This window comes from Acinonyx jubatus, chromosome B3 (assembly GCF_027475565.1).
Source record: "Acinonyx jubatus isolate Ajub_Pintada_27869175 chromosome B3, VMU_Ajub_asm_v1.0, whole genome shotgun sequence".
Lineage (NCBI taxonomy): Eukaryota > Metazoa > Chordata > Mammalia > Carnivora > Felidae > Acinonyx > Acinonyx jubatus.
Genome location: NC_069386.1, coordinates 67,537,264 through 67,562,592, shown reverse-complemented (window position 1 = coordinate 67,562,592; position 25,329 = coordinate 67,537,264). Strand labels below are relative to the sequence as shown.

Sequence of the window (25,329 nt, the reverse complement as noted above, 5' to 3'; positions counted from 1 at the left end):
CTAGTATTGTAAGATTAATAGGAAGAGGTTGGACATGTCGGTGCATTGTGAGCTTAGTGAACTAAGGAGGTGGACTCCATCTGGACAGTAAGGGACCTCTGCTGAGCTGTGCACAGCAAACACTTTCAAGGTTCACAAAGTTTCAGAAGATTGGTCTGATAAACTGAAGGCTGAAGAAAGAACACTGGAAGCTGGAAACAATTTAGGAGATATGTGATCCTTACAAGGTGAGGAAGGCTCATACATAAATCCTAAGGGTCAAAATCATGGGGAATAGCACAGATTTGATAAACCATGAATAAGCCACTTCTTCCTAAAACACTGGCTCTATTAAGCATCTGGCTATAAAGTCTTCATTGGCATGATGCTAAGATGAGCAGAACTGATCAACAGACAGCTTTCAGGCTCAAGACAATTTTGGATCTCTGTAAGACTGAGCTTAAGTGTACATGTGCCGCTTCGCAGGCTCCAAAGAAATACCTGTTTTCCAGAGGAATACCATACAACCTGTACCAACTGTCAGACACTGCACAGGGTATGGCTCGACAATGCATGTAAACGTGGGTGGCCCAGTGCACAAGATGAATGAAGCCCAAGGAACAGGAGCGGTCTCCCCAGCATTCTGATACTCCATACAATGTGGCATATGCTATCTTGAGCCCTCTCCCTAGAAAATTCTATAGTGCTTATCACCCTAGTAGTTAATCGCTCAGCCTTCTCTAGTGCAGCCTTCCCGCGCCTAAACGAATTTTAGAAGTCAAAGATAAATGCTCCCTGCCAGAAAATGCCTTAAAATAGAATGCTGTGAGGATTTCCCTGGAACGAGTGATAGGCACTTACTTAAGTACCTCCATCTCAAGTTCTACCTCTTGCCTCCGAAAGCATACACTCTGGTCAGTCCCCCCTGCCAAACCTGGGGGTGCTAGGTTACCATTATAGAAGGTCTTCAGGGAGAGAAGTCACCAGTGTGCAAATCGGAAAACTCCAGGACTCCAGCTCAGTACCAATCTTCTTGACTTAGAAGTTCCATTGGGTGAGTAACACACTGAAGAGCAATGAAGTCTAGAACAGCAGGACAGTTCAAGTCAAGTGGACTTCGTTAACAGAATAATGACAAAACTTGGGGCATCCGGGTGGCACATTCGATTAAGCCTCCAACTCTGGATTTCGGCTCAGGTCATGATCTCATGGTTCCTTTGAGCCCCACATCCGGCTCTGTGCTGACAGTGTGGAGCCTGATTAGGATTCTCCCTCTCTCCCTGCACCTCCCCCGCTCAAGCTCCTGCATGCTCTCTCTCAAAATAAATAAACTTAAAAAAAATTTTTTAATTAAAATAAGGACAAGGTTTTTAATAAACAGACCTCACTTTTTAGTGTCTTTTCTGTCCAATACCCCCAGAATGGCCCTTCAATTCCATTCCTTTTAGACTCTAATAAGGAACAGACTAGTCATCAATAGTCACGTGTCACTTCCATTTTTGGAATAATGCAATCTTTCAAATTCTTGACAACCATAGCGTTTTACAAGGCCAAAGGCAAGCATTTCTCCAGTTTTATCTGATTACCAAGCAGTAACTAGAAGTGCTTGTTCTTTTTCCTGACCACAAGACTGTCAGGATTTGCTGTCTTTTACCATCTCTCTCTTATGGGTGTGGAGAGATGGACCTCCACAGGGGTAGTTTACCCACAGTCAGAAGAGAAGGAAACCTTTGCCATAACCAGGACAAAACTTGCACTTGGATTAAACGTTATAGTAAAACATTTTCTTTCACTTTCTGTTCTAATGCTTCTGACAAGTCCAACAACTAAGTTACAAAACATCTTTCTAGTTTATTCCATAAAGCAACACTAGGTATTCCCTCCTCATCTGCTTCTCATTTACACAATGGGTTTCATCAGAGGTCACTGCAAACCAGCTGTATCACCAACCACTTATCCTCTGTCACAGATGAAGAGAAAGCTTTAAAATACCTACAACCCAAGGTGCCCGGGACTAGAAAGCCTTTAAAAAGTCTGCTATGGATGGCTTCTGACCACTTGACATTTCTCACAGGAAATAACACTTACAAGTATAAAGCAGAGGGGGCACAGAGCTGTCTGTTTTGATGTTCTGGTTCCTCCAAGAGTTCCCAGGATCTGAGGAGCAAAGTACTGAAAGGTAGCAGCGGGGAGAAGCTGAGGTAGACCACTCCCCTAGATCTAAACCCTTCCAAGTAATTCCTACAGTCCTCTATGAATGCACATGATAATAACCATAATTTATTAAATGCTTATTCTGTGACAAACAGTATGCAAACCTATATGCTATATTTTATGTATATGAATTCTTCAAATTCTCACGGCAACCCTTTAAGTATTATTGTCCATCACATTTTATAGATGAAGAACCTGAGGTGTCAGGTAATGTATATGACATGCTCAAGGTCATTCATGTAGCAATGGGGCAGCGATGGGTTTGAACCTAGAGGAATCCAGCTCTAGAGCATACATTTAATAGCTCTACTATAAAGCCTCTCACAATGACCATCATCAAACTCCACCTTGCCTCAGTCCCAATTTCTCACTGCCCAGGATCACCTGCAGCAGACACAGTATGTTCATCAACCAAAGACTACATGTCCCAGCCTTCCCTGCAGTTAGGTTGGGTCATGTGACTGTGTGGGGGTCATTAGATAGGCGTGGAAATGACGTGAGCACGTCTAGGCTGGACACTTAAGTATCTCGTGCAGTCCTTCCAGCTTCCTCTTCCCTGTCCAGGGAACCTTAGAAGGTGTAAGTTCCAGATAGCTTAGTTTTAAGATAGAAGCAGCCCAGGTGTCCTAGTCATTGCTTACAGAAGAGCTGCTCAGAAGTGCTACTCAACTCACACCAGGTGGTGATGTGAGGAAGAAATAAACTTTTATAGGGTTAAGTCAGTAAGATTTCAAGATTGGCTTTTAACTATGGCTGAGCCTAGCCAGTTCTGAGCACATACCATGTAATTTACTTCAGGTTTTAATTATTAGGGCCCCTTATTGTCTACATCTGCCTAAATGAACCTGCATGCTCCATACTGCTTTCCTTGGCTCCCTACACTACCAAATCAGTTTCTTGATCTAAAAGGGTAATGTGGTTTCTGCCAGATTTCTTTCAAAACACTACCTCATGTAAGGATAAATAGATCAATGAAACACAATAGAGCGTCCAAAAATAGACCCACACATACGTGGTCAATTGATTTTCAACAAAGGCACCAAGACATTCAATAGGGAAAGGAAAGTCTTTTCAACCAATGCTGCTAGAACTGCTTACATGTAAGAAAAAAAGAACTTCAACTCCTCACTCTATATACAAAAATAAATCTGAGGTGAATCATAGACATAAATGTAAAATAACCACAGAACTTCTAGGAGAAAACAGGACATTGGAGTAGAAGAGAATTTTTTAGATAAGGAGAGCAAATGCTGCGGTATACCATCTGGGTTCCCTACATCAAACCAAGACCCTCATTCTCCCAGCAGCAGGTGCTGACAGTTGTGGCTCACAGCTGAGTCTTTCCTCAGATGTTTCCCTCAGAGAAACAATGGATTGGGGATACAATGACCCGCCCTCTCTGCCTCAGTTTGGAACAACTATGAAGGGTTATCCCATGAGAAATGCAACATATGCTCACAAAAACATTTAGTCACAAGTGTGTGTAGTAGACAAATTCTTGACAGCCCCACAATGGAAACCCAAACGTCCACCAGACAATGAACACACTGTGAGATAATCATACAAAGACTACTACTCAGCAACTAAAAGCAACCAACCAATGGCAACTAAAAGCAACGGCAACCAATGCCGTGGATGCTGATCTTAAAACCATCAAGTTGAGCCAAAGGAGCCAGACATGTAAAAATGCATATGGCAAGATTCTATTTTTATGAAATACCAGATCTGGTAAAACTCTGATACTAGAGATGGGAAAGTTGTGGTCTCTGCGGCAGGGAGGGGGAAGTTGCCCAAAAAGTGGCAAAAATGAGTTTTCTGGGTAGAGAGAAATGTTTCATATCCTCATTAGAATGGTTACATAGGTATAGGCAGTGATCAAAACTCATCAAACCATACGCCAAAGCTCTATGCTTTTCACTTCACGAAGATATCTCAATGAAAAATAATGTTTGTCTTGCATCTGAGCTTGTTCCCTCACCCCCACATGTGTGCAGGGCTCTCGAGATGGTCAATCCACTGCAGGGGATTCAAAGAGTGGTTATTAACACAACTCCTGTCTTCAAGTCTCAAGCCCTGAGACCTCCCTCCTTGGCTTCCCCTGGAACTCTGCCCCTCTCCTTTCATTCTTTCCTGCACTTTACCTAGCTGAATTTCCCTCCTCTTAGGAGCTTTAAGGTTCTTCGAGAGCTTCCTTCCTCGTGTACTCTCCATCTCACTATTTTACAACTAAGGAATCAACCTCTCTTCCAGCCCCAGACCAGGGAAGACTTCACAGTGATAACAGCAGTAACAATAGCCCTTTCTTCAGTGCTGACCACAGGCCAAGCGCTGTTCTAAATACTTTGCTTTCAGTCTTTGTTTGGGATGCTATAACAGAATACCATCAACTGGGTGGCTACTAAACAACAGAAATCTATTTCTCACAGTTCCGAGGCTGGGAAATCTAAGATCAAGGGGCTGGCAGACCTGGTGGCTGGTGAGAGCCCATTTCTTGGTCCACAGACGACCTCGTTCTTGCTGTTAACCTCACACGTGGAAAGAAGGAAGAAGCGCTCTGGGATCTCTTTTATAAGAGCACCAATCCCATTCACGATGACCCCACCCTCATCATCTAATCAGGTCCCAAAGGCTCCACCTCCCCACGCCATCTACACTGGGAGTTAGGTGGGGACACAGGAATTCTGGGCGAACACATATCCAGTCTACAGCATATACATTATGTCACTTAAACATAACAATCCCTTAAAAGTAGGTATTATTACCCACATTTTACAGATGAGAAAACAGACAGAAATTCTGTAAATTATCCACATTCATAGAGCCAACAAGTGAAAAACCGAGGAGTCAAACCCAACTCCGATTCCAAAGGCTGGATCCTCTCCGTAGACACTATTGGCTTCTGACACGTATTTGATAAAATGTTTCTTACTTGAATTAAAAAAAAAGAGCTGTGCTTTTAAAAATGTGATCATTATAGGGGCGCCTGGGTGGCGCAGTCGGTTAAGCGTCCAACTTCAGCCAGGTCACGATCTCGCGGTCCATGAGTTCGAGCCCCGCGTCGGGCTCTGGGCTGATGGCTCAGAGCCTGGAGCCTGTTTCCGATTCTGTGTCTCCCTCTCTCTCTGCCCCTCCCCCGTTCATGCTCTGTCTCTCTCTGTCCCAAAAATAAATAAAAAACGTTGAAAAAAAAATTTAAAGACTGTGATCATTATAATGAATATGCAAGATATTTTTTAAAAATAACAGCAGCATTTGTTTTTTGGGTTGTTTTTTGTTGTTGTTTTGCTTTGGTTTGGTTTAGAAACAAGTGGCACCCAAGTTGCAAGCTTTGATTTAGGCTGGGTAAAGCCCACCTCAGGTCATGGCCATAGAGCAACAGAGAGCAGCTGCTGAATATTCTCAAGGGCTCCGGAACACTTCCAAAATGCTCTGAACACATGCTATCACAATTACATTTCTCTTCACTGGCTGTTTAGTGTAATATACTTCACTTGCTCTCAATTATAACACTACCATTTCATTTGGTACAGTTTTGCTGTGGATTTTTTTTTAAACCCCAGTGAGATTCAATTCAGGCCAGCAGATACAAATTCAAAGAGTCCCAAAGGGGCATGTTTGAGCTGGTGCGTGAGAAATCTTTCTTGATGCCATTATGTGCGGATATTTTCCACTTCTCTTTATTAGGGGCTGCTTGAAGCAAAGAAGACAGACAGCACTGACCATGACTCATAAAGGATGGGATGCAGCTGTGTGTGTGATAATATAGTATATATACTATATATAATCATAGAGAAGGGCAGGTGCTATGGAAGCCACTGGCTAAATGAGGGATGAGCTTAGAACTAGTTACATGTCAGTCAGCTGGGCACCTAGCATAGTTGAGAGTCAATTATTCAGATACTGGGGGCCCAGGATCTGAAATTAACTGGTTTCTCTCTCCTTTTTTTTTTTTTTTTTTTTTTGTTGTTACTTATCTTCTTCCCTCTAGTTATGTTTTCAACATTTCGCTACTGATCAGCTTCTCCACTGGAGAGTTAACAGAGAAAATACAAGATAAATTAAACCAGCCAATTTTGTTTTCAGACAGAATCTGATTCAAGGCATTGTACAAGAGGAAGGTGGTTTACAGCATCAAGTAAAATAAGATTTCTGTAATTTTCTATACATTTCAATTACTCTTGATAGTTTCTGGTCTCTGTCTTTTCCTACTTTGGCATATTTAAAAAATGGTTTTAACTTCTATTTTATCTGTCTTGTACTTTTACAAAATATCATAAATACTGGCAGCTGTTAGGGAAAAGGCATGCGTCGAGTTAATCCCTCCGTACTGGGGAGTCAGAAACAGATACTAAGTAGGACCAAATCCCTTGCTGCTTGCTCAATCCCCCTGAGATGCGTATTGTATTTTAAAGGTTGCAATGTCAGAACTTTCAGCTATTTTTAAAAGAAACGTTGTTTTCAGCCTCTCAAACCATTTAAGCTGCTTATCAATTAAGCTGTTAGAGCACTTCAGGATGTACTCTGCTCTGAGAGTGAAGGCCACTGCTGCGAAGGTAGCGCCCCACAGCTCACAGGGGTGGGCGCCCCGTCCGGAAAAACACCGTTCCCTGTCTCAGTCTCTGTGCCAATCCCAAGGCCAACTACGCCTTCACGGAGCCACGAGGCTGCGCGCTGCCTTTTCCTCACCACGTTCACTACTGACGGCCCTCGGTTTAATCATTCTGGACCTATTCAAGGGCATGCGATTTAATTGTGGTCTGCCACAGAACTGAGCACTGTGACGCCTTTTACTTGGATCCTGTGTCATTTAAAACACATAAGAATATAAAAAGCAAGTCAGCTCCTGGAAACTTATTCTGGAAAAAACAAAACAAAACAAAACACAGAGCAACTATTGCATCAGAATCTGACAAATGCCTAGAAACACATATTGAGATTCCACTCAGTATGGTACATCACAACTGCTGTTATTTTTCCACAATAAAAAAAATTAAAAAATAAAAAAGGGAGATCATTTACTGTACCAGGCTCTTTGCATGCTTTATTTCAGTTGGACTTCACAGCAGCCTTATGAAATAGGTAGTAAGTCCATTGTACAGACCCAGAAATAAGGTTCAAAGAGGTTAAAGCACTTGTTGAAAGTCTGTCCTCTGGTAGGTGAACTAGGAATGAATACAGCACATGGTCTGGATCTTCTCCGGCATTTATACAGAGATAGCAGAAAAAGAAACAAGTAGGGATCTAAGAACACTACGTGGAGATGTATTCCTAAGACAGAAGGGGAGGAACAGGACTCTCTCAGTCAGCCACTGCAGATGCTGATTGGTGAATTCAAAAGAGACCAGGAAGGGGAAGACCAACATGATCGGCATAAACCCACGATCCCTGGGAAACTAACTGCAAGCGAATGGGTCACTCAGTAAATTCGCTGATAAGAGCAATGGCAGAAAGATACTATGACCTTCATGAGAAGTATGAGGTCAGGTCTGCTATTGACAACAATGTCCCCCAAAATTCATGTGGAAGCCCTCACTCCCCAGTGTGATGGTATTAGGAGGCTTTGGAGGCATAAGGAAGTTTAGATGCAGTCATGAGGCTAGGGCTCTTTTGATGAGATCTGTGCCCCTATGAGAAGAGACACCAAAAGCTTGTGCTCTCTCTCTCCCTCTCTCTCTCTCTCCCTCTTTCTCCCTTGTCCCCCCATCCCCTGCCCATCATGTGAGGACGTGGCCATAAGACGGCTGTCTGCAAGCCAGGAAGAAGGCTCTCTGGAAACCAACCATGCTGGCACCCTGATCTCGAACTTCCAGCCTCCAGAGCTTTGTGAAAAAAGGTCCATTTTTAAATCCACACAGTTTATGGCATTTTGTTATGGCAGCCTGAGCAGACCAAGCCAGTGTCTGTCCTGCAAAGGATGCATAATCCAGATGGGGTGCCCATGTAAACACAGGGACGGTGACTAAGGCGTGGGCATCTAATGTGTTAAGTTAAAATTCTTATGATTTTGGAAAAGGCACAATTTAACACAGACCGGAGTAGTCGGGAAGGCCAATTAGGAGTTGAAACTTGAGCGGAGGTTTAAATCATGAGAAGAGACAAAAAGGAGAGAGCCTCATGGGTGGGAGGTTAGCACAGGCCTAGCGATGAGGAAAAGAAGAGAGTGAAAGGGTGCGTGTGAGGTACTGCCTGGGCCCGTCAGTGTCTGGGGAAAAGCAGCAGACACGACATGAAAGGCAGGTTCTTCGTGATGAGGGGAGGACCTTCACCCTGTTTAAACTGTGACAGGGCAGAGCGGACAAAGCCCCGCTCGCGAGGCAGTGACACCTTCAGACTGGGAATGGCAATGGTATCTCTTCGCGGCATTGCTGTGAAGATGGAAGGGAATAACAAATCATGCGAAGCAGCGAACACAGTGCCTGGCACAGAACGAACATCAACAAGTGTCGACTGCCATTGGCAGAGAAGGTTCGAGAAGGCCAGTGCCTAGTTGGCTACGGTGAGTAAGCCTCAACCGAAGCCCTCCAGGCCTCAGTTTCTTGGCAGAAATGCCCAGCAAACAATCTGGCCAATGCTCAGGAGGGCTGCAGAGAGCCAACCAGCATGCTGGCTCAGCTCACTGACCCTCCGCAAGCTCCCCACCTCACCTCACTGCAGGCGGCACATTCATTGCCAGAATCTAGAACCTGGACGGAGCTAGTCATAGCCCTTGAGGTTTCAGGAGTTGCTGCATTTCCAGCTTTGTGCTGCCCGAGTTGGAGGATCAATCACTGGTTCCCGGGAGGGGGTGGGGGGGATGAGTACTCCTGCTCTCCACCCCCCCTCCCCCCCAGTGTCTTCTCTGCTGAGAGGCAACCGACTCCAAGCAGCAGAAGGAGCTCTGGACTTGAAACTGAAGGCCCGCAAGGCCACTTTCCAGCTGAGCAACCTCCGTGCCTCCGCCCTTTTAACTCCCTGCCTGTTCCCCCATTCATAACACAGGACAATATACTCCCCCAAAGAGCTGCTGCAGGATCCCACGTGGGACAATGTGTGTGATTGTTTTTGATAAACAAGTTGCAAAATAATATTAAATAAAAGAAAACTATCTCTCCTAGATTCATTTATTCGCGGATCCAATATTTCCTGAGCACCCTCCATGCGCCAGCAACTGTTCTTGGAGCTAGGGATCAAACAGGAGACAAAGCAAAACAAAATCCCTGCCTCACGGTGCTTGTATGCTAGGGCCCATAATTCCCTAGGATGTAGATGGTAGACAGTACGGCAAAGCACCCTCTCTAAAAGCTACTACTCTTGTTAGGAGTTATCTTCATTTCCAGCGTCTGACGTACACCTTCCCTGCCTGTCTACAGTTGCCTTGAACCTAGACGTGGCCTTGGCTCCAGATCCCCCTCTGGTTCCTCTGGATGCTTTGTTTGACTTGCTTTACTTGACTATCTCCATCCTGGCTCACAGTCTCGCTTGCCAACAGCCTGGCACGACAATTTCCATAAAATGCCCCACTGGAAAATGGAAGACCAGGCACATGTAACGACTCCAATAAGTTTATTTTGCATCTGGACCATACTAGTGATTACCTATGTGAAAGATGAGAACCACAGCCAAGAACTGAGAGCACTCTTTATGGCCAGCTGGGTCCTGTCGGCAAGCAGCACAGTTTGCCAGCTGCTTTTCTCAGCACATCTGGTATTACGGTTCTGGACTTTGGAGTTCTGAGCCAAGGAGGGTACCATGGGAATGATCACTATTGGTTTTCTGACATCATGATTACAGGCCTCAAAATAGCTCATCAGTAACAGGGTGAGAGGTGGAGGTGGAGAGACCAGTTGGAAACCATGTCAGAGGGTGCAGGTGAAGGGTTCTACCTACTCAAATCTGCTCAGATGGAAACAACAGCCATTTTTGGAAAGTGTCTCCATGCATGGTTTTTAGAGCAGCAGGTAGAAGGAAAAGCCTTCAGCTCCTAAGACACACTTCCAAGTCAAACCAATTTGGTTGCCATGGTACCAAGGCTCCTACAAGGGGGGAAAAAAGATGCATTTTCAAACACTGTTGGAAATATTCAAATAAATGGCAGTGTGATGACTGAAAGTGCCATGAGGCCCCTTCAACCCAAGTGAAAAACATACTCGGATGAGCCCTTTCTCTGTGCTAGGCACATTCCATCAGGTATGGGATGGATGCTGGGATGAACAAGATACTGTCTTAGAGCCCAATGGGCTCATAGTCAAGTTTGGCAGAGAAACACTTCACAAAGAGAGCTAATATATAAAGCAGAATGTGACAGCTACTAAAGGAAAGGTACAAATGTCTGTTCATTTCTTTACCTATTTACCCAAAAAATATTTGAGTCTAAGCTCTCTTAAGGAGTTTTGAGTATCCGGTGATAAGAAAAATAAACAGGATGCCTTCCTTTATAGACTAGGGTAGGAAGACACATGAGCAATAGATGAGAGATTACAGATAAATGATGATGGAGATGAGAGATCGATAGATCAATTGATAGATTGATCAATAGATAGATCGATAGACAGGCTGATAGATAAGGGATTACAAAGTGATGCTTGCCATGAAGGTAACAAATAGGATTCTGTGCTAAAAGTCCTCCTGGAGCACCAAGGTAGGAAAGGTATTACAGCCGGAGGGAGAAGGGTAGGCTTCATGGATGAAGGCAGCATGTAAGCTCAGCCATGGATGATGAACATATTTTAACAAACCGGGAGAGAATGAAGGGCATCCAGGACAAGAAAGTGAACACAGACACAGAGGTGGAAGCATACCAGTGGTACTTAATGGACCGGAGAGTGGCTGGGTTTGGAGCATGGGAAGGAGTACACTGGAAGGAGGAAACGAACAAGGTCTATGCTGGGACAGCAGAATACAGTGGTTAGGACTCAGTTCTGGAGCCAGACTGCCTGGTTTGGCCACTTCCTTTGGCAAATGACTTCACTTTTCAATGATTCGGTTTCCTTTTATGCAAACTTGGGATTATAGAGTTATTTTAAGGATTAAACAATTTTACACAATTCCAATGTGCAAAGTAGTATCGGAACAGAGCAATACATATTACGACTCAGCAGAAAATGGTTGCTAACAGTGGGGAGGGACCTTCTAACAGTGCCAGTGGGAAGCAAGAGCTCACTCAGCCCCACCCCCGTGCTAACCTTGGGAAATGTTCCTGATGATGGCTAAAAGGCCCCTTATTCAGAGGTGGATCGAGGAAGGTAAAGCTTTCAGGACCCTGCATTCCTTCAGATTTAAATCTTCTCTATTCGACCTTGCTGCAAGTTTGGGCCTTAAGGCCTGTGTCTCAGGTCTCCAGGGACTAGACCCACCACTACCAGATAGAGGCTTCCTGCCACTGCTCTCCATGCCAAAGGAGCTGAGCCACTGCTGAAGGCAGAATGCTGTGGAGACGGTGTTCCGCGCGGTAGAACAGGAAACACACTGCGTTTCTCTGGGGAGCGATGTCTCTCACTGGGGTAGTGCAGCCATTTTATAATGAACAAGATCTCTGAACTGAACACCACTAACATGGGACCAGGAAGTTTATCTATCCATCTCACCACTTCCTGTGGTCACAGCTAGACACCCTCACGAATGCCTCAAACACCAAGCAGGCAGCAGATGTAGGCTGCACAGAAAACATGGGGACCATGGCAAGTGGAGGCTGGCTCCCCTCTTAGCTACAGGGCTTGCAGACGTTCAAGGGAGAGATGCAAAGTGGTCAGCCAGGCCTCAGGATAAAGAGCTGGCAGGGAAAGAGAGAGAGAGGAAGAACATTGGAAAAGGGAGACCACACTCTCACTCTCAAGCTGCAAAACCAGGACATGACCCGGAATCTAGACCGACTTATATATTTGGATGAGCTGAGGTAATTCAAACTCAGTAGGAATTTGTTCCTTACGCTGAGTTCCTCATGTCTTTTTGTGATTTATCTTTGTGAAATGGTAGCGAGGCTGGATCTCCAAAGGGGATGATTAGGCAGCCTGAGCAAAGTTAAAGGGTTTTTGTGATTTATTGGCAGAAAACAAAATATGAATGTAACTGGAGTTCAGTTTAAAGATTAAATAACTTCATACAAGTCATGCGTGTAAAGTAGTATCTGCCACAGAGCAATGTATCTTTCCCCTTCCCACCTATACTCCTAACGATCCTTGAATACATGTATTATGGAAAATATGTCCTATCAACAAAGTGAAGGAAAGCTTCCAATGTGGAAGATCATTCCCCGCAGAGAAGCCACACAACTTTATACAAGTCAGCCTTGATTTTCCCATCTCCAAAATGGTGAGCCTGACTGGGAAATCCCCGGGGTTGCTTACAACATACAGAGTCTAGGAACTTAAGGGAATGTGTTTTCCTCAGATCTACCGACATCACTACTGGGTACATGGTTTCAGGGATACGGAAGCAGTCAGAACTTGATAATATTGTACTTATACATAAGAAAAGGGCTTAGTTTTGTTTTGTTTTTAAATCATGGCGTATGCAGGCATTGTTTAACTTGTTAAGAGCAAATCCCCTTTACTGACAACCTTAGTACCAAACCAGGAATTGTGCTCATCAAAGATGGTCCTCATGCAGCCAAAGCTTTGTTTTCTCTTTCTTCTTACCACAGGGTTATTCTGCATACATGTTCTCATGACTGGAAGAGCTGTATTTGTTGTAGCATGTCATATTGCTCAGATCGTTTTAGTATTTCAATCAGAGTTCCCCACCCTTTAAATTAATTCAACTTAAGCAATATCAGCAAAATGGTGGTATAGACATTTAAAACACCTCTCCCATCCCTGAAACATTAATTTGAACAAAAATATCTTCACAAGATCTAAGGATTCCAGGTGAGCACTTGGATAAAGCACAGAAATAAGAAAAAAACACATTGAGGAGGGTAGGAAAGATAGATTCACATTACACCCTCCCCCATGCCTGGGCAGCCCAGCACTGAGAGAAGAAGCCCTCTCTGTAGAAGAAAATGAAGTGGGTGCCTGATTTCACTGCAGACACCAGCACTGGCCCACCCTACCTCCAGGTTAACTCTCGAGACCCTAAGTGGCTCCCAGTATGTTCCTTTGAATCCAGGCCCCACACTTCCCAGCACTGGCCCGATTTCACAGGCAGCTCTTATGGCTTCAGGTTCCCAATCAGCTCCTACAAACCTAGGCTCCAAGAGGGCATCCGTGAATACAGGCTCCCAGATGGGCCAAATGCTGGTCTTACCACTGTGGCCCGAGGCTCCTGCCAGATTAGCCCCCACAGAACTGAACTCCAACTAGATTCCATGGACCTAGTCTCCCTGTCTGCTTTAGCACCAGACTAGCCCTGCAGACTGGGTCCTGGGAAACCGGCTCCTGGTCTGTCCTAGTATCAGACCAGCCTCTAGACACCCAGGATTCGGGTCTTCCCATGCAGACCTGGGCCCATCACTAGAAACCCAAATGCCAAGTACACTCCAGTGATCACAGTCTCCAAGCCTGACCCCATGTACCTAAGCATCAGGTCTACCTACCTGCTGGCTGAGACACCAGACCTGCCCACCCAAGGACTCCAACAAACTCTTACAAAAAGTTAAAGAGGAAGAATAGTCCCAAACTCATTTTACAAAGCTAACATTACACTGATAGTAAAGCCAGATAAGAACAAGAAAACTATAGGCCAATATCCTGGATGAATATAGATACACAAATTTTCAACAAAATACTATCAAATCAAATTTAATAATACATTAAAAGAATCAAACACCATGATCAAGTGGTATTTATCCCTGGGGTGCAAGGAAGATTGAACATACATAAATCAATAATGTGATATACCACATTAATGAAATAAGAGATAAAAATAATATGATTATCTCGATAGATGAAGAAAAAGCATTTGATAAAATTCAACATCCTTTCATGATTAAAATTCCCAACAAATTGGGTATAAGAAGAATGTACTTCAACATAATAAAGGCTGTATACCACAAATCCATAGCTAACATCAAACTCAACACTGAAAAGTTTGAAGCTTTCCTGCTAAGATCAGGAACAAGACAAGAGTGCCCATTCTCACCATTTCTATTCAACATACTACTAGAAGTCCTATCCAGAGCAATTAGACAAGAAAAAGAAATGTAATCCATTCAAACTGGAAAGGAAGAAGTAAAATTGTCACTGCAGATATGATCTTATATAAAGAAAATCCTAAAGACCCTACCAAAAAACTGTTAGAACTAATCAATTAATTCAGTAGAGCTGTAGGATACAAAATCAATATGCAAAACTCAGTGGTATTAGTATACACTAACAATGAAATACCTGAAAAATAAAGAAAGAAAACAACCCCATTTACATTAGCATCAAAAATAATGAAGTTCTTAGAAATAAATTTAACCAAGGAGATGAAAGATCTATACACTGAAAATTACAAGACAATGATGAAAGAAATTCATGAAGACAAATAAATGGAAACATATCCGTGTGCATGGGTAGAAGAATATTGGTAAAATACCCATATCCAAAATCCATGTATAGATTCAATGTAATCCCTACCAAAATTTTAATGACATTTTTCACAGAAATAGAAAATCCCAAAATTCGTATAGAACCACAAAAGATCTGAATAGCCAAAACAATACTGAGAAATAAGAACAAATATGGAGGCATCACAATTCCTGATTTCAAGTTATATTACAAAGTTATAGTAATCAAAACAGTATGGTACTGGCATAAAAACAGACATAAAGACCAATGAAACATAATCAAGATCCCAGGTTAAAAATCTTGCATACACAATCAACTAACATTTGGCAAGGGATATACAACACTCAGTGAGGGAAAGGACAGTCTTTTCAATAAACAGGTGCCAGGAAAACTGGATATACATATGCAAAAGAATGAGATTGGGGCCCTACCTTACACCACTAATAATAATTAACCTGAAATGGATTAAAGACTTAAATGTAAAATCCCAAACTATAAAACTACTAGAAGAAAACACAGGGAAAGGTTTCCTTGTTATTTGTCTTGGCAATGATATTTGGATATGACACCAAAAACATAAGCAATAAAAGCAAAAATCAACAAGTGGGACTATATCAAACTAAAAAGCTTCTGGACCACAAAAGAAACAATCAACAAAATGGAAAGGAAACGAATGGACTGGAGAAAATATTTGCAAAGCATCTACTTGATAAGGAGTTAATATACAAAATGTATAAGAAATGCATTCAATTCAATAGCAAAGTAATATTAATAATAATAATAATCTGTTTAAAAATGGGCAGAAGATCTGAATAGACATTTTTCCAAAGACAAACAAATGACCAACAGGAACATGAAAAGGTGCTCAACATCATTAATCATCAGGGAAATTCAAATCAAAACCACAATGAGATATTACCTCACACCTGTCAGAATGGCTATTACCAAAAAGACAAGAAACAAATGTTGGCAAGGATGTGGAGAAAAAGGAACCCTGTTGCACTGTTGGTGGCAATGCAAACTGATGCAGCCTCTGTGGAGGTTCCTCAAAAAGTTAAAGATAGAACTACCCTACAATTCAGTAATTGTACTATGGGGTATTGAACCCCCAAATACAAAAACACTAATTCAAAGAAATACACGCACCCTTATGTTTATGGAAGTATTAGTTACAATAGCCAAACGATGGAAGCAGCCCAAGTGTCCATCAATAGATGAACGGATAAAGAAGAGTGGCGCATATATATATATACATACATATATATATATACATATATATACATATATATATACATATATATACATATATATATATACACATATATACATATATATACATATATATATACACATATATATAATGGAATATTCCAAATATATTTATATATATATTTTTTTCCTATATATATATATTGTATATATACAATGTATATATACATTCCAATATATATATATATAATGGAATATTCCAAATAATGGAATATTATTTGGCCATAAAAAAGAATGAAACCTTGCCATTTGCAGTAACATGGATGGAGTTGGAGGATATAATGTTAAGCAAAATAAGTCAGTCAGATAAAGACAAATAACATAGGCTCTCACTCATATGTGGAATTTAAGAAACGAAACAAATGAACATAGGGGGAAAAAAAGAGAGGCAAAGCAAGAAACAGATGCTTTTTAAAAAATGTTTATTTATTTTGAGAGAAAGAAAACGTATGTGTGTGAGTAGGGGAGGGGAATAAAGAGAATTCCAGGCAGGCTCTGTGCCGTCGGTGCACAGTCTGATGTGGGGCTTGATATCACAAACCGTGAAATCATGACCGCAGCCAAAGTCAGAAGTTTAACCGACTGAGTCACCCAGGTGTCCTGTAAGAAGCAGATCTTCACTACAGAGAACAAACTGATGGTTACCAGAGGGGAGAAAGGTGAGGAGATGGGTTAGATAGATGATGGGGATTAAGGAGGGCACTTGTTGTGATGGGCACAAGGTGATATATAGAACTGCTAAGACACTATATTGTATATCTGAAACTAATATAACACTCTATGTTAACTATACTGGAATTCTTAAAAAAGAGAGACAAGATAGCAAGTGTAGGCGAGGATGTGGAAAACAGGGAACTTTTATGAATCGTTGGCGGGAATGTAAATTGACTGAGTCACTATGGAAAACAGTATGGTGGTTCCTCAGAAAATTAAAACCAGAACTACCATATGATCCAGAAATCCCACTTCTGAGTACATATCCAAAGAAGATGAAATCACTGCCTCAAAGAGATATCTGCACCCCCATGTTTATTGCAGCATTATTCACTCTAGCCAAGATATGGTAACCACCTCAGCGTCAGTCAATGGATAAATGGATAAAACATAATGTGGTGTATATATATATGAGATTCACTTATATGTGGAATCTAAAAAAGCCAAACTTATACAAAGATAGTAGAATAGTGGTTACCAGGGGCTAGGAGGTGGGGATAATGGGGAGATGTTGGTCAAAGGTTATACCTTTCAGCTATAAGATGAATAAGTTCTGGGGATCTAATGTATAGCCTATAACTGTGGTGAACAATACTGTACTACATACTTGAAAGCGGTTAACAGAGTAGCTCGTGTTATCAACGCACCCACAAAGAAATGGCTGTTATGTGAGGAAATGGAGGTGTTAATTAACCTTATTATGGTAATCATTTTGCAATATACACATGTATCAAAATCATCATGTTGTACACCTTAAACTTTAAAAAACATTTTTTTAATTTTTGAGCTCAAAATAAAGAACTTTTTTCTTTTTTTTAATGTTTATTTATTTTGAGAGACAGGGGGAGGGGCAGAGAGAGAGAGATTCCTAAGCAGGCTCCACGCTGTTCAGCACAGAGCCCGACGCAGGGCTCAGTCCCACCAACCATGAGAACTGAAATCAAAAGTTCGGTGTTTAACATTCTGGGCCACCCAGTCACCCCAATAATTTTTAAAATAAACTAAAATCAACTGTACAAAAAGGTCTGAAGGTGAACAGAGTCAGAAAAAGATTATCCAGGGGTAAAGGACAGAGGCCGGGAAGTACAGAGGTAAAAAGGGAGAGAATGGGAAAAGGGAGAATTCAAAGGAGATAAATATAAAGTTTCCACAGTTCTTTCGTGGCTATTTATTTTCTGTATACTTTCTGAACTTTCTTCAGAAATGCATTGTGACAGAATTTAACATATGGTAGTAAATAAACTACATGTTTTCTGATTTGATGAGGATCACCACTAGGAGGTATGATAGCCTCTGGCTGCTGAAACTAATTTACTTACAAAAATAACAATCATGTGTGTTATTTATTTTTCACAGATCTTAGGTTATCTGCAATGTCTCCAGTAGCATTCAAATGAATGAAGGAATAAAATGTTACACTCCCAGTGCTAGAATGACCTCTCTGGTATCAGATATACCCATTGTCATCCAGATACCCTTGCATCCCTCTGAAGATTTTGGGGGCTTGTTTCCTCCTATGATAATCCACTCCATCTTAGCTATTCGAAAAATGCTTCCTGGGGTGCCTGGGTGGCTCAGCTGGTTGGGCGTCCAACTTCGGCTCAGGTCATTATCTCACGGTTCATGGGTTCAAGCTACATCAGGCTCTGTGTCTGTGCTGACAGCTCAGAGCCTGGAGCCTGCTTCAGATTCTGTGTCTCCCTTTCTCTGCCCCTTCCCAGTTTGCGCTCGCTCGCTCTCTCTCTCTCTCTCTCTCTCTCAAAAATAAATATTTAAAAAATTAAAAAGAAAAGAAAAATAAAAATGCTTCCTTGGGGGGGGTTCAAATCCATCTCCCTCATTTCCTACCAATGAGCCCCACTGTGCCCCATTTGGACCATGTATAGCAAATCTCTCATAGAGCAAAACTCTCTCGTATTTTAAGTCATTAACACCATCTACTATGTAGCTCCAGGCTCCAGACTCCCATGGATCTAATGGTTTCCTGTAGCTCGCAGTGTTCAGGCTGTTCAACATCCAGTCATTTTCCTAGCAACCCCTACCCCAGTTTGTGTCTATCTAATTGTTCACATCAGCTCTTCATCAGACACACCACAATGTTGACTCACTGAATTTACTGTCCATTTAAAACTGCTAAGTCTTGGGGCGCCCAGGTGGCTCAGTCAGTTGAGCATCCAACTTTGGCTCAGGTCATGATCTCACAGTTCCTGAGTTTGAGCCCTGTGTCGGGCTCTGTGCTGACAGCTCAGAGCCTGGAGCCTGCTTCAGATTCTGCGTCTCCCTCTCTCTCTGCTCCATCCGACTCACACTCTCTCTCTGTCTTAAAAATAAAATAAAAACATAAAAATAAAATAAAATAAAATAAAATAAAATAAAATAAAATAAAATAAAATACAATAAAATAAAACCACTAAGTCTTATTCACATGTACTTTTGCTGCTGGTTCTCTTAGGTTTTTTGAAACTAAGTGCAGGGCCCCACATTAATTCATATATAAATTTATCTTCTTAGATGAGGCCCATTATTCCCAACTGTCAAGATCTTTTTTTTTTAATTTTGCCATCCAATATATTAGTTATTCCTGAAAGTTTCATGACATCTACAAATTGAAAAGCATGCTTTTTAAAACTTTACCTAATTCATTGATCAAACTGTTTGCAGCCCAGGATCCATGTCCTTTATTTACGGGTATTAGCTACAAACACAATTCTGGTATCATTCACTTTACATTTCTCAGTCTGCTTCACAATACTTTCATAAGAGACCTTAGTAAATGCTTTATAAACTGTAAATATATATGTGAAATACTACCCAAATATTTAAAAAATTAAGGAAAATCAACTTCTCTGAGATGACTTATTTTGGGTAAACATAAGCTGGCTCCTACTTACCACTGATAACTTTTTCTAATTTTCACAAACCAACCTTTTCATAATCTATACTAAAGAACTGCATGGAATTGATACAGAACTCATCAACCTAGAATCTTTATCATCTACTTCCTTCTTTTGTACATCTGGAAACTCTTATCTCTCTTCCCCAGCCTTGGGTGCCTTTCTTGTCCTTCCAATCTCTTAAGATTCTATAGAAAATTCAGTGATCTCACCAACTGTTTCTTGATCACATAGGATATAATTCATCCAGGTTAGAATCCATGAACTCTCAATTTCTGTTATTAATGTTCATTCTCTCAGTCTTAAGACAAAGATAAGCACCGTGGCACCAAGGAGGAGGTCTATACAGACTGTCCCTCCTTATTCCTTCTTAACCAACCTAACTAAAATAGCTTCTAAGGTTGCCATTATTTTTCACCAGCATCAGCCGACCTAAACCCTCGTTCTTACACATTGCTGTTACTCTGTCATACATGTCCTTCTGTCCATCTTCAGTACGTGCTCTCTTTGTCTCTTAGCTCTTGAGAGAGCTCCCTAAGCATTCATAGTTCAATTACAAATGATCTCAATAATGAAATAAAGAAGATATATTTCTTAATTTTTCTTAAAATTTTCCTTTTCTTCCTTGTTGAGTTCATTTGCAGGTGACTGAATTACTTTTTTTAACTGAGGTGTAATTGATATACAATATTATATTTGTTTCATGTGTACAACATCCCAATTCAACATTTGTATACATTGGGAACTCATCACCACAGTAAGTCTGCTTACCATCTGTCACCATACAAAGTTAATACAATAGTACTGTTTCCCCATGCTGTACGTTACATCCCCATGACTTATTTATTTTATAACTGGATGTTTGTTCTTCTTGACTCCCCTTCACCCATTTCACTCTCCCCCAATCCCCTCCCCTCTGGCGAGCACTACTCTATGTACCTATGAGTCTGGGTTTCGTTTGGTGTGTTTGTTTTGTTTTTTAGATTCAGTATCTGTCTTTCTCTAACTGACTTATTTTACTTAACATAATATCCTCAAGATCCATCCATATTTTTGCAAATGGCAAGATTTCATTCTTTGCTATGGCTAAGTAGTATTCCATTGTATATGTATACCACATCTTCTTTATCTATTCATGTGTCAATAGACACAGGTTGTTTGCATACCTGGGCTACTCTATATAAGGCTTTAATGAACATGAGGGTGCATATATCTTTTCAAATTAATGTTTTCATGTTCTTCAGATAGATACACATAAGTGGAATTCCTGGATCATATGGTAGTTCTACTTTTAACTTTTCCCTTTTCATACTGTTTTCCATAATGGTTGCACCAATTTATATTCCCACCAAAAGTGCACGAGGGTTCCCTTCCCTTCATATCCGTGCCAACACTCGTTATTTCTTATCTTTTTGGTAACAGCCATTCTGAGTACTGTGAGGTGATCTCAGTGTGATTTTGATTTGCATTTCCTTGACGATTGGTGATGTGGAACATCTTTTCATGTGCTTATTGGCCATTTGTATATCTTCTTTGGAAAAGTGTTTATTCAGATCCTCTGCCCATTTTTTAATCAGATTATCTTCTGTTATTGAATTGCATGAGTTTTTTATATAGTTTGCATATTAATCTTTTATTAGATATATGATTTGCAAAAATTTTCTCCCATTCAATAAGTCGCTTTTTCATTTTGTGGATGGTTTTCTAGGTTGTACAGAAACTTTTTGGTTTCATGTAGTCCCGTCTGTTTATTTTTGCTTTGTTTTCCTTGCCTTTGGGGTCAGATAAAAAAAAAAAAACATTACTAAGACAAATGTCAAGAAGCTTACCACTTACATGTTCTTCTAGGAGTTTTATGGTTTTGGGTCTTACATTCAAGTCTTTAATCCACTTTAATTTTGGGGCATGGTGTAAGACAGTGGTCCAGTTTCATTGTTTTGCATGAATGTCCAGTCTTCCCAACACCATTTATTGAAGAGACTGTCCATTCCCTATTGTATATTCTTGTCTTCTTTGTCATAAATTAATTGACCATATGTGTGGGTTTATTTCTGGGCTCTCTGTTCTCTTCCACTGATGTATGTGTCCGTTTTTATGCCAGTACCATACTATTTTGATGACTGTATTTTGTAGTATAGTGTACTTTCTTGGTAGTATTATAATTTGAAATCAGAAAGCAGGATACCTACAGCTTTGTCCTTTTGAGTTACTTTTTAAGACCTCCCTAACATTACTGAACCCTCTTTCCTGCTAGAGTTGGATGCTATGGAGTCACATCTACTGCTTTTTCCGACGTTTCTGAAGTCTGCCGTGCTCAAGTCTAGGGGTCCCTCTGCCTAGTCTTCATTAATTTTGTTCTGATGAACTCTATGGATAGATTCACTTTCTTCTGTAATGCATTCTTCTCCAGCTCATCATTCTGGGTCTTCCTTGTTGGACAGAATTCTGTCTGCCTCATCACTTCTTCTGTATCTTAGGAAATGACTTTTACAGCAAAGCACATCAATGCGTTGTCTGCTGGCACTCTGTTCTCTAGATGAATGAGTCTGCCTATACAGGGCCAAATATTTGAAGTCTCCCAATGCTATTCTATCTTGCATTTCTCCCAGTCTTACGCCCATGGTTTCACAAGCTGGTAACAAAAATCATGATCTGGTTAAAATGAAGATTTAGAGGAAAGATACAGATGGGAAACACAGGGATCCTGCAATGATGTGCTCATGAGTTGTGCAGAGAAGGAAGTAATTTTGCTTAATCACTTGTTTTCAGGTAATCATAGATCCCCTTTGCTCTATATGAAATAGAGAATAAGGAGAGGGAACAGGTTTATGCTGAGAAGAATCACTTAACCACTGAGAGACATGGTGTAGTGATGCACTGTCCAAAAAAATATAACAGCACCCATACATGTAAATTTTCTAGTAGCCACATTAAGAAAAGTAGAAAGAGACAGGTGAAATTAACTTCAATAACATTTTATTTTCACCCAATATATCCAAAATATTATCATTTCAGCATGTGATCAATGTAAGAAGTTACTGTGAGATACTACACATTTTTATACTAATTCTTTGAAATCTGGTGTACAGTTCCCACTTACCATATATTTTCATTCAGATGCTATATTTTCATCAGAAATACGTGATCTGTATTTACAGTTGAAAAAGTAGATTCTTATATCCAAGCTGTTCCAAACATACTTTAAAATTTTTCTAATGGCCGGATCCAGTATTAGTTTTAAAATTAGCCAAATTATGGAAAGAGCCCAAATTGTCCATTAACTGATAAATGGATAAAGAAGATGTGGTTTATTTATACAATGGAATACTACTTAGCAATGAGAAAGAATGAAATCCTGCCACTTGCACAACCTGGATGGAACTGAAGGGTATTATACTAAATGAAATAAGTCAGTCAGAGAAAGACAGATATCATATGTTTTTACTCATATGTGGAATTTGAGAAACTTAACAGAAGACCATAGGGGAAGGGAAGGGGAAAAAATAGTTTTAAACAGAGTGGGAGGCAAACTATAAGAGAATCTTAAATACAGAGAACAAACTGAAGGTTGATGGTGGGGGGCAGGAGAGAGGGGAAAATGGGTGATGGGCATTGAGGAGGCACTTGTCAGATTGAGCACTGGGTGTTGTATGGAAGCGATGAATCATGGGAATCTACCCCCAAAACCAAGAGCGCACTGGATACACTGTATGTTAGCGAACTTGACAATAAGTTATATTTTAAAAAATAAATTAATTAAATAAAATTTAAAATTCCATTCCTGGGGCGCCTGCCTCTTGGTTTTGGCTCAGGTCCTGGGATCTCACGGTCCTGGGATTGAGCCCGGCATCGGGCTCCAAGAGAAGAATCAGCTTGGGATTCTCTCTCTCCCTCTCTCTCTGCCTCTCTCCCCCCACCTCTCAAAAATAAATAAACTTTAAAAAAAAATTAGAATATCATTCCTTAATTGCACCAGCCATACTCCCAAGTGTCCAATAGCTGTATGTGGCTGGTGGCTACCAAACTGGACAACACAGTGTAGAGATTTTAAGTGTAATAACCTCTCTTTTAACAAGAATTACTTAGGTTCAACATGGACTAGTAATTATTTTTAATTTTTTGAATGTTTATTTTATTTTCGTGAGACAGAGACAGAGACCACAAGCGGGGGAGGGGCAGAGAGACAGAGGGACACACAGTATCCAAAACAGGCTCCAGGCCTCGAGCTGTCCAGCACAGAGCCCAGTGCAGGGCTCGAACTCAATAACTGCGAGATCATGACTTGAGCCTAAGTCGGCACTTAACTGACTGAGCCACCCAGGTGCCCCAACACGTACTAGTAATTTTTAAGCTAACATTTCATGATTTAGAAAATGCAAACTGACAAAAAGTGATGTATTCAGCAATTCTTTTAAACAACGCCCTTTTATGCATCACAGTAATGCCTACATCTATGTGAAAAAATACCAATACCAATATCTCAAGAGAATGTATTTGTTCTTATAAAAGCAGCACACACACCTTAGTACACATGTGGATTTGAAAACTCACCATAGTAACTGCTGCTATATCCCAGGGGCCCTCATGCCACAAGCTAGAATCCGCCAGCCAAAAGATCTCCTGGACCCTAAAATGGGGCACTCGAAATCTGTATTGGTTAAAATGCAAGAGAGAGCCCCCGAGCTGTTATTCACCTTTAGCATACTCATAACAATTAGTTATCAAACGTTAGCAAGCCAATAATCTGACACAGAACCAAGACGTTTTAATTGGAAGGAAGGAGGGGGAATAAAAGAGAAACCTGGGACCAGAGACCCCACTGGCTAAGCAAGCCTCTCTGCAACAGAGAAAGAGATGAACACAGACGACAGTCACTACATAAGCTGCGCACTTTCTCTCTGCTGCCTCAGGCTGACTGATAAACACAGCACCCTTACAATGTGCGCTATATTTCCATTTATTCACTGAACCAGTGTGCATGGAGATGCCACCACATGTGGATCATTGTGTTGGGGAAGGGGCAGCTAGGACAGGACGAGGACACAAAGAAGTATCCAGTTCACACCCTGTCCTAAAGCCATGGCCTTTATTCTCTGATTATCTCACAAGGTAGAAAGTATCAATGGCATAAGGGAAGTGAGATAAACTCTACAGGTAATACCCTGACATTTCACAGGAAGAAAATATTAATACTGGTTGGGGAAATTTGGAGGGGAGGGGATGATTTTGATGTCCGGTCTTAGACACTGAAGGATGGTCACAGAGTGTGATGTTCCAGGGAGGGCACGAAGTCTAGTGGAAGAAGACACATGGAAAAGCAGCGGAGGGAACACTGAGAAATTCCACTCAATTAAAACACTGTATGGGTGAAAGAGACAACTAAGATTGGCCAGGAAGCCTGAGGTCAGCCTTGGCTGCCAGGCTAAGCGTTAGGCTCCATTAACAAGCATGCTGGGGTCCACAAAGGCATTTGAACACAGGGTTTAGACATATGTACATATTTATACAAATGTGCAGGTTTATGCTCATGAAATGATTGATGATGATGATGACGATGACAACTAGCATTTATTGAGCAGTTATGTGTGCCAGGCTCTGTTCTCAAAGCTTCACAAGCATCATCTCATTTCATCCCTCCAACAACTCTACGACGTAGAGGAGAAGGGAAACATCAGGCTGTTCATTTTGGAACACAGTGAGACTAGACAGAACAGAAGACAAAAACACCAAACAAGAAATCCAATAACACATGCCAAAGAGAGTTCTCACTTACCAGAGTTCTAGAGCATTCGGTA

General features: G+C 41.2%; 1 protein-coding gene across 1 annotated transcript in view; it reads right to left on the bottom strand.

Annotated features, from left to right (window-relative positions):
• Positions 1-25,329, bottom strand: part of RYR3 (ryanodine receptor 3) — a 525,783-nt gene that overhangs the window by 451,070 nt on the left and 49,384 nt on the right. The window lies entirely within an intron of this gene.